The sequence below is a fragment of the Leuresthes tenuis genome, unplaced genomic scaffold, assembly GCF_036924035.1.
Source record: "Leuresthes tenuis unplaced genomic scaffold, fLeuTen1.0.hap1 SCAF_3, whole genome shotgun sequence".
In the NCBI taxonomy this organism is placed as follows: domain Eukaryota; kingdom Metazoa; phylum Chordata; class Actinopteri; order Atheriniformes; family Atherinopsidae; genus Leuresthes; species Leuresthes tenuis.
Window position 1 is genome coordinate 39,340,518 of NW_027325357.1, and position 8,533 is coordinate 39,349,050.

Sequence of the window (8,533 nt, forward strand, 5' to 3'; positions counted from 1 at the left end):
GCTGCTGCTGCTGTTCCTGCTGCTGCTCCTGTTGCTGCTGCTCCTGCTGTTGCTGCTCCTGTTGCTGCTGCTGTTCCTGTTGCTGCTCCTGTTGCTGTTGCTGCTCCTGCTGCTGCTCCTGCTGTTCCTGCTGCTGCTCCTGTTGCTGCTGCTTCTCCTGCTGCTGTTCCTGCTGTTCCTGCTGCTGCTCTTGTTGCTGCTCCTGTTGCTGCTCCTGTTCCTGCTGCTGCTACTGCTCCTGTTGCTGCTCCTGCTGCTGTTCCTGCTGTTGCTACTGCTGCTCCTGCTGTTGCTGCTCCTGTTGCTGCTGCTGTTCCTGTTGCTGCTCCTGTTACTGTTGCTGCTCCTGTTGCTGTTGCTGCTGCTGTTACTGTTCCTGTTGCTGCTCCTGCTGTTCCTGCTGCTGCTCCTGTTGCTGCTGCTTCTCCTGCTGCTGTTCCTGCTGCTGCTCTTGTTGCTGCTCCTGTTGCTGCTCCTGTTCCTGCTGCTGCTACTGCTCCTGTTGCTGCTGCTGCTGCTGTTGCTAATGCTGTTCCTGCTGTTACTACTGCTGCTCCTTCTGTTGCTACTGCTGCTCCTGCTGTTGCTGCTCCTGTTGCTGTTGCGTTTCCTGTTGCTGCTCCTGTTGCTGTTGCTGCCCCGGTTGCTGTTGCTGCTGCTGTTACTGTTCCTGTTGCTGCTCCTGCCACTGCTCCTGCTGCTGCTCCTGTTGCTGCTGCTGCTGTTGCTGTTGCTGTTGCTGTTGCTGCTGCTGTTGCTGCTGCTCCTGTTGCTGCTGCTGTTGCTCCTGTTGCTGCTCCTGTTGCTGCTCCTGTTGCAGCTCCTGCTGCTGCTCCTGCTGTTCCTGCTGCTGCTCCTGTTGCTGCTGCTTCTCCTGCTGCTGTTCCTGCTGCTGCTCTTGTTGCTGCTCCTGTTGCTGCTCCTGTTCCTGCTAATGCTCCTGTTCCTGCTGCTGCTGCTCCTGTTCCTGCTGCTGCTACTGCTGCTCCTGCTGTTGCTGCTGCTGTTCTTGTTACTGCTCCTGTTACTGTTGCTGCTCCTGTTGCTGTTGCTGCTGCTGTTACTGTTCCTGTTGCTGCTCCTGCCACTGCTACTGCTGCTGCTCCTGTTGCTGCTGCTGCTGGTGCTGCTGCTGTTTCTGTTGCTGCTGCTCCTGTTGCTGCTGCTGTTGCTGCCGCTCCTGTTGCTCCTGTTGCTGCTCCTGTTGCTTCTGCTCCTGTTGCTGCTTCTGTTGCTGTTGCTGCTCCTGCTGCTGCTCCTGCTGTTCCTGCTGCTTCTCCTGTTGCTGCTGCTTCTCCTGCTGCTGTTCCTGCTGTTCCTGCTGCTTCTCTTGTTGCTGCTCCTGCTGCTGTTCCTGTTGTTCCTGCTGCTGCTCCTGTTGCTGCTGCTGCTGTTCCTGCTGCTGCTCCTGCTGCTGCTCCTGTTGCTGCTGCTGCTCCTGTTGCTGCTGCTGATGCTGTTGCTAATGCTGTTCCTGCTGTTGCTACTGCTGCTCCTGCTGTTGCTGCTGCTGTTTCTGCTGCTGCTCCTGTTGCTGCTCCTGTTCCTGCTGCTGCTCCTGTTTCTGCTGCTGCTCCTGTTGCTGCTGCTGCTGCTGCTGCTGTTGCTAATGCTGTTCCTGCTGCTGCTCTTGTTGCTGCTCCTGTTGCTGCTCCTGTTCCTGCTGCTGCTCCTGTTGCTGCTGCTGCTGCTGCTGCTGTTGCTAATGCTGTTCCTGCTGCTGCTCTTGTTGCTGCTCCTGTTGCTGCTCCTGTTCCTGCTGCTGCTACTGCTCCTGTTGCTGCTCCTGTTGCTGCTGCTTCTCCTGCTGCTGTTCCTGCTGTTCCTGCTGCTGCTCTTGTTGCTGCTCCTGTTGCTGCTCCTGTTCCTGCTGCTGCTACTGCTCCTGTTGCTGCTCCTGCTGCTGCTGCTGCTGCTGCTGTTGCTAATGCTGCTCCTGCTGTTGCTGCTGCTGTTGCTGCTGCTGCTGCTGTTGCTGCTGCTGTTCCTGCTGTTCCTGCTGCTGCTCCTGTTGCTGCTCCTGTTCCTGCTGCTGCTCCTGTTGCTGCTGCTGCTGCTGTTGCTAATGCTGTTCCTGCTGTTGCTACTGCTGCTCCTGCTGTTGCTGCTCCTGTTGCTGCTGCTGCTGCTGCTGCTGCTGTTGCTGTTACTATTCCTGTTGTTCCTGCTGCTGCTCCTGTTGCTGCTCCTGTTCCTGCTGCTGCTCTTGTTGCTGCTGCTGCTGCTGTTGCTAATGCTGTTCCTGCTGTTGCTACTGCTGCTCCTGCTGTTGCTGCTCCTGTTGCTGCTGCTGTTCCTGTTGCTGCTCCTGCTGTTGCTGCTCCTGTTGCTGCTGCTGTTCCTGTTGCTGCTCCTGTTACTGTTGCTGCTCCTGTTGCTGTTGCTGCTCCTGCTGCTGCTCCTGCTGTTCCTGCTGCTGCTCCTGTTGCTGCTGCTTCTCCTGCTGCTGTTCCTGCTGCTGCTCTTGTTGCTGCTCCTGTTGCTGCTCCTGTTCCTGCTGCTGCTACTGCTCCTGTTGCTGCTGCTGCTGCTGTTGCTAATGCTGTTCCTGCTGTTGCTGCTGCTGTTACTACTGCTGCTCCTGCTGTTGCTGCTCCTGTTGCTGCTGCTGTTCCTGTTGCTGCTCCTGCTGTTGTTGCTCCTGTTGCTGCTGCTGTTCCTGTTGCTGCTGCTGTTCCTGTTGCTGCTCCTGGTGCTGTTGCTGCTCCTGCTGCTGCTCCTGCTGTTCCTGCTGCTGCTCCTGTTGCTGCTGCTTCTCCTGCTGCTGTTCCTGCTGCTGCTCTTGTTGCTGCTCCTGTTGCTGCTCCTGTTCCTGCTGCTGCTACTGCTCCTGTTGCTGCTCCTGTTGCTGCTGCTTCTCCTGCTGCTGTTCCTGCTGTTCCTGCTGCTGCTCTTGTTGCTGCTCCTCTTGCTGCTCCTGTTCCTGCTGCTGCTACTGCTCCTGTTGCTGCTCCTGCTGCTGCTCCTGCTGTTCCTGCTGCTGCTCCTGTTGCTGCTGCTTCTCCTGCTGCTGTTCCTGCTGTTCCTGCTGCTTCTCTTGTTGCTGCTCCTGTTGCTGCTCCTGTTCCTGCTGCTGCTCCTTTTCCTGCTGCTGCTACTGCACCTGTTGCTGCTCCTGCTGCTGTTCCTGCTGTTGCTACTGCTGCTCCTGCTGTTGCTGCTCCTGTTGCTGCTGCTGTTCCTGTTGCTGCTCCTGTTACTGTTGCTGCTCCTGTTGCTGTTGCTGCTCCTGCCGCTGCTCGTGCTGTTCCTGCTGCTGCTCCTGTTGCTGCTGCTGCTCCTGTTGCTGCTGCTGCTCCTGCTGCTGCTCCTGCTGTTCCTGCTGCTGCTCCTGTTGCTGCTGCTTCTCCTGCTGCTGCTCCTGCTGTTCCTGCTGCTGCTCTTGTTGCTGCTCCTGTTGCTGCTCCTGTTCCTGCTGCTGCTACTGCTCCTGTTGCTGCTCCTGTTGCTGCTGCTTCTCCTGCTGCTGTTCCTGCTGTTCCTGCTGCTGCTCTTGTTGCTGCTCCTGTTGCTGCTCCTGTTCCTGCTGCTGCTACTGCTCCTGTTGCTGCTCCTGCTGCTGCTCCTGCTGCTGCTCTTGTTGCTGCTCCTGTTCCTGCTGCTGCTACTGCTCCTGTTGCTGCTCCTGCTGCTGTTCCTGCTGTTCCTGCTGCTGCTCTTGTTGCTGCTCCTGTTGCTGCTCCTGTTCCTGCTGCTGCTACTGCTCCTGTTGCTGCTCCTGTTGCTGCTCCTGTTGCTGCTGCTTCTCCTGCTGCTGTTCCTGCTGTTCCTGCTGCTGCTCTTGTTGCTGCTCCTGTTGCTGCTCCTGTTCCTGCAGCTGCTACTGCTCCTGTTGCTGCTCCTGTTGCTGCTGCTTCTCCTGCTGCTGTTCCTGCTGTTCCTGCTGCTGCTCGTGTTGCTGCTCCTGTTGCTGCTCCTGTTCCTGCTGCTGCTACTGCTCCTGTTGCTGCTCCTGCTGCTGTTCCTGCTGTTGCTACTGCTGCTCCTGCTGTTGCTGCTCCTGTTGCTGCTGCTGTTCCTGTTGCTGCTCCTGTTACTGTTGCTGCTCCTGTTGCTGTTGCTCCTCCTGCCGCTGCTCGTGCTGTTCCTGCTGCTGCTCCTGTCGCTGCTGCTTCTCCTGCTGCTGTTCCTGCTGCTGCTCTTGTTGCTGCTCCTGTTCCTGCTGCTGCTGCTCCTGTTGCTGATGCTGCTCCTGCTGCTGTTCCTGTTGTTCCTGCTGCTGCTCCTGTTGCTGCTCCTTTTGCTGCTGCTGCTGTTGCTGCTGCTGCTCCTGCTGTTGCTGCTCCTGTTGCTGCTGCTGCTGTTGTCTCTGCTCCTGCTGCTGCTCCTGTTGCTGCTCCTGTTTCTGCTGCTGCTGTTGCTGCTGCTGCTCCTGTTGCTGCTGCTGCTGCTGCTGTCTCTGCTCCTGCTGCTGCTCCTGTTGCTGCTGCTGCTGTCTCTGCTCCTGCTGCTGCTCCTGTTGCTGCTCCTGTTGCTGCTCCTGCTGCTGCTGCTGCTGTTGCTGCTGCTCCTGTTGCTGCTGCTGTTGCTGCTGCTGCTCCTTCTGTTGCTACTGCTGCTCCTGCTGTTGCTGCTCCTGTTGCTGTTGCGTTTCCTGTTGCTGCTCCTGTTGCTGTTGCTGCCCCTGTTGCTGTTGCTGCTGCTGTTACTGTTCCTGTTGCTGCTCCTGCCACCGCTCCTGCTGCTGCTCCTGTTGCTGCTGCTGCTGTTGCTGTTGCTGCTGCTGTTGCTGCTGCTGCTGCTGCTGTTGCTGCTGCTGTTGCTGCTGCTCCTGTTGCTCCTGTTGCTGCTCCTGTTGCTGCTGCTCCTGTTGCTGCTCCTGTTGCTGTTGCTGCTCCTGCTGCTCTTGTTGCTGCTCCTGTTGCTGCTCCTGTTCCTGCTGCTGCTCCTGTTCCTGCTGCTGCTACTGCTGCTGTTGCTGCTGCTGTTCCTGCTGCTGCTCCTGTTGCTGCTGCTCCTGCTGTTGCTGCTCCTGTTGCTGCTGCTGTTCCTGTTGCTGCTGCTGCTACTGCTGCTGTTGCTGCTGCTGTTCCTGCTGCTGCTCCTGTTGCTGCTGCTCCTGCTGTTGCTGCTCCTGTTGCTGCTGCTGTTCCTGTTGCTGCTCCTGTTGCTGTTGCAGCTCCTGCTGCTGCTCCTGCTGTTCCTGCTGCTGCTCCTGTTGCTGCTGCTTCTCCTGCTGCTGTTCCTGCTGTTCCTGCTGCTGCTCTTGTTGCTGCTCCTGTTGCTGCTCCTGTTCCTGCTGCTGCTACTGCTCCTGTTGCTGCTCCTGCTGCTGTTCCTGCTGTTGCTACTGCTGCTCCTGCTGTTGCTGCTCCTGTTGCTGCTGCTGTTCCTGTTGCTGCTCCTGTTACTGTTGCTGCTCCTGTTGCTGTTGCTCCTGCTGTTCCTGCTGCTGCTCGTGTTGCTGCTCCTGTTGCTGCTGCTGTTCCTGTTGCTGCTCCTGTTACTGTTGCTGCTCCTGTTGCTGTTGCTGCTCCTGCCGCTGCTCCTGCTGTTACTGCTGCTGCTCGTGTTGCTGCTCCTGTTGCTGCTGCTGCTGCTGTCTCTGCTCCTGCTGCTGCTCCTGCTGCTGCTCCTGTTGCTGCTCCTGCTGCTGCTGCTGTTGCTGCTGCTCCTGTTGCAGCTGCTGTTGATGTTGCTGCTGCTGTTGCTGCTGCTGCTCCTTCTGTTGCTACTGCTGCTCCTGCTGTTGCTGCTCCTGTTGCTGTTGCTGCTCCTGTTGCTGCTCCTGTTGCTGTTGCTGCCCCGGTTGCTGTTGCTGCTGCTGTTACTGTTCCTGTTGCTGCTCCTGCCACTGCTCCTGCTGCTGCTCCTGTTGCTGCTGCTGCTGTTGCTGTTGCTGTTGCTGCTGCTGTTGCTGCTGCTCCTGTTGCTGCTGCTGTTGCTCCTGTTGCTGCTCCTGTTGCTGCTCCTGTTGCTGCTCCTGCTGCTGCTCCTGCTGTTCCTGCTGCTGCTCCTGTTGCTGCTGCTTCTCCTGCTGCTGTTCCTGCTGCTGCTCTTGTTGCTGCTCCTGTTGCTGCTCCTGTTCCTGCTAATGCTCCTGTTCCTGCTGCTGCTGCTCCTGTTCCTGCTGCTGCTACTGCTGCTCCTGCTGTTGCTGCTGCTGTTCTTGTTACTGCTCCTGTTACTGTTGCTGCTCCTGTTGCTGTTGCTGCTGCTGTTACTGTTCCTGTTGCTGCTCCTGCCACTGCTCCTGCTGCTGCTCCTGTTGCTGCTGCTGCTGGTGCTGCTGCTGTTTCTGTTGCTGCTGCTCCTGTTGCTGCTGCTGTTGCTGCCGCTCCTGTTGCTCCTGTTGCTGCTCCTGTTGCTGCTGCTCCTGTTGCTGCTTCTGTTGCTGTTGCTGCTCCTGCTGCTGCTCCTGCTGTTCCTGCTGCTTCTCCTGTTGCTGCTGCTTCTCCTGCTGCTGTTCCTGCTGTTCCTGCTGCTTCTCTTGTTGCTGCTCCTGTTGCTGCTCCTGTTCCTGCTGCTGCTGCTCCTGTTCCTGCTGCTGCTACTGCACCTGTTGCTGCTCCTGCTGCTGTTCCTGCTGTTGCTACTGCTGCTCCTGCTGTTGCTGCTCCTGTTGCTGCTGCTGTTCCTGTTACTGCTCCTGTTACTGTTGCTGCTCCTGTTGCTGTTGCTGCTGCTTCTCCTGCTGCTGTTCCTGCTGCTGCTCTTGTTGCTGCTCCTGTTCCTGCTGCTGCTCCTGTTGCTGATGCTGCTCCTGCTGCTGTTCCTGTTGTTCCTGCTGCTGCTCCTGTTGCTGCTCCTGTTGCTGCTGCTGCTGTTGCTGCTGCTGCTCCTGCTGTTGCTACTGCTGCTCCTGCTGTTGCTGCTCCTGTTGCTGCTCCTGCTGCTGCTGCTGTTGCTGCTCCTGATGCTGCTGCTGTTGCTGCTCCGGTTGCTGCTGCTCCTGTTGCTGCTGCTGCTCCTGCTGTTGCTACTGCTGCTCCTGCTGTTGCTACTGCTGCTCCTGCTGTTGCTGCTCCTGTTGCTGTTGCGTTTCCTGTTGCTGCTCCTGTTGCTGTTGCTGCCCCTGTTGCTGTTGGTGCTGCTGTTACTGTTCCTGTTGCTGCTACTGCCACTGCTCCTGCTGCTCCTGTTGCTGCTGCTGCTGTTGCTGTTGCTGCTGCTCCTGTTCCTGCTGCTGCTGTTGCTGCTGCTCCTGTTGCTCCTGTTGCTGGTCCTGTTGCTGCTGCTCCTGTTGCTGTTGCTGCTCCTGCTGCTGCTCCTGCTGTTCCTGCTGCTGCTCCTGTTGCTGCTGCTTCTCCTGCTGCTGTTCCTGCTGTTCCTGCTGCTTCTCTTGTTGCTGCTCCTGTTGCTGCTCCTGTTCCTGCTGCTGCTCCTTTTCCTGCTGCTGCTACTGCACCTGTTGCTGCTCCTGCTGCTGTTCCTGCTGTTGCTACTGCTGCTCCTGCTGTTGCTGCTCCTGTTGCTGCTGCTGTTCCTGTTACTGCTCCTGTTACTGTTGCTGCTCCTGTTGCTGTTGCTGCTCCTGCCGCTGCTCCTGCTGTTCCTGCTGCTGCTCCTGTTGCTGCTGCTTCTCCTGCTGCTGTTCCTGCTGCTGCTCTTGTTGCTGCTCCTGTTCCTGCTGCTGCTGCTCCTGTTGCTGATGCTGCTCCTGCTGCTGTTCCTGCTGCTGCTCCTGTTGCTGCTCCTGTTGCTGCTCCTGCTGTTGCTACTGCTGCTCCTGCTGTTGCTGCTCCTGTTGCTGCTCCTGCTGCTGCTGCTGTTGCTGCTCCTGATGCTGCTGCTGTTGCTGCTCCGGTTGCTGCTGCTCCTGTTGCTGCTGCTGCTCCTGCTGTTGCTACTGCTGCTCCTGCTGTTGCTACTGCTGCTCCTGCTGTTGCTGCTCCTGTTGCTGTTGCGTTTCCTGTTGCTGCTCCTGTTGCTGTTGCTGCCCCTGTTGCTGTTGGTGCTGCTGTTACTGTTCCTGTTGCTGCTCCTGCCACTGCTCCTGCTGCTCCTGTTGCTGCTGCTGCTGTTGCTGTTGCTGCTGCTCCTGTTCCTGCTGCTCCTGTTGCTGCTGCTCCTGTTGCTGGTCCTGTTGCTGCTGCTCCTGTTCCTGCTGCTCCTGTTGCTGCTGCTCCTGTTGCTCCTGTTGCTGGTCCTGTTGCTGCTGTTCCTGTTACTGCTCCTGTTACTGTTGCTGCTCCTGTTGCTGTTGCTGCTCCTGCCGCTGCTCCTGCTGTTCCTGCTGCTGCTCCTGTTGCTGCTGCTTCTCCTGCTGCTGTTCCTGCTGCTGCTCTTGTTGCTGCTCCTGTTCCTGCTGCTGCTGCTCCTGTTGCTGATGCTGCTCCTGCTGCTGTTCCTGCTGCTGCTCCTGTTGCTGCTCCTGTTGCTGCTGCTGCTGTTGCTGCTGCTGCTCCTGCTGTTGCTACTGCTGCTCCTGCTGTTGCTGCTCCTGTTGCTGTTGCGTTTCCTGTTGCTGCTCCTGTTGCTGCCCCTGTTGCTGTTGCTGCTGCTGTTACTGTTCCTGTTGCTGCTCCTGCCTCTGCTCCTGCTGCTGCTCCTGTTGCTGCTGTTGCTGTTGCTGCTGCTCCTGTTGCTGCTG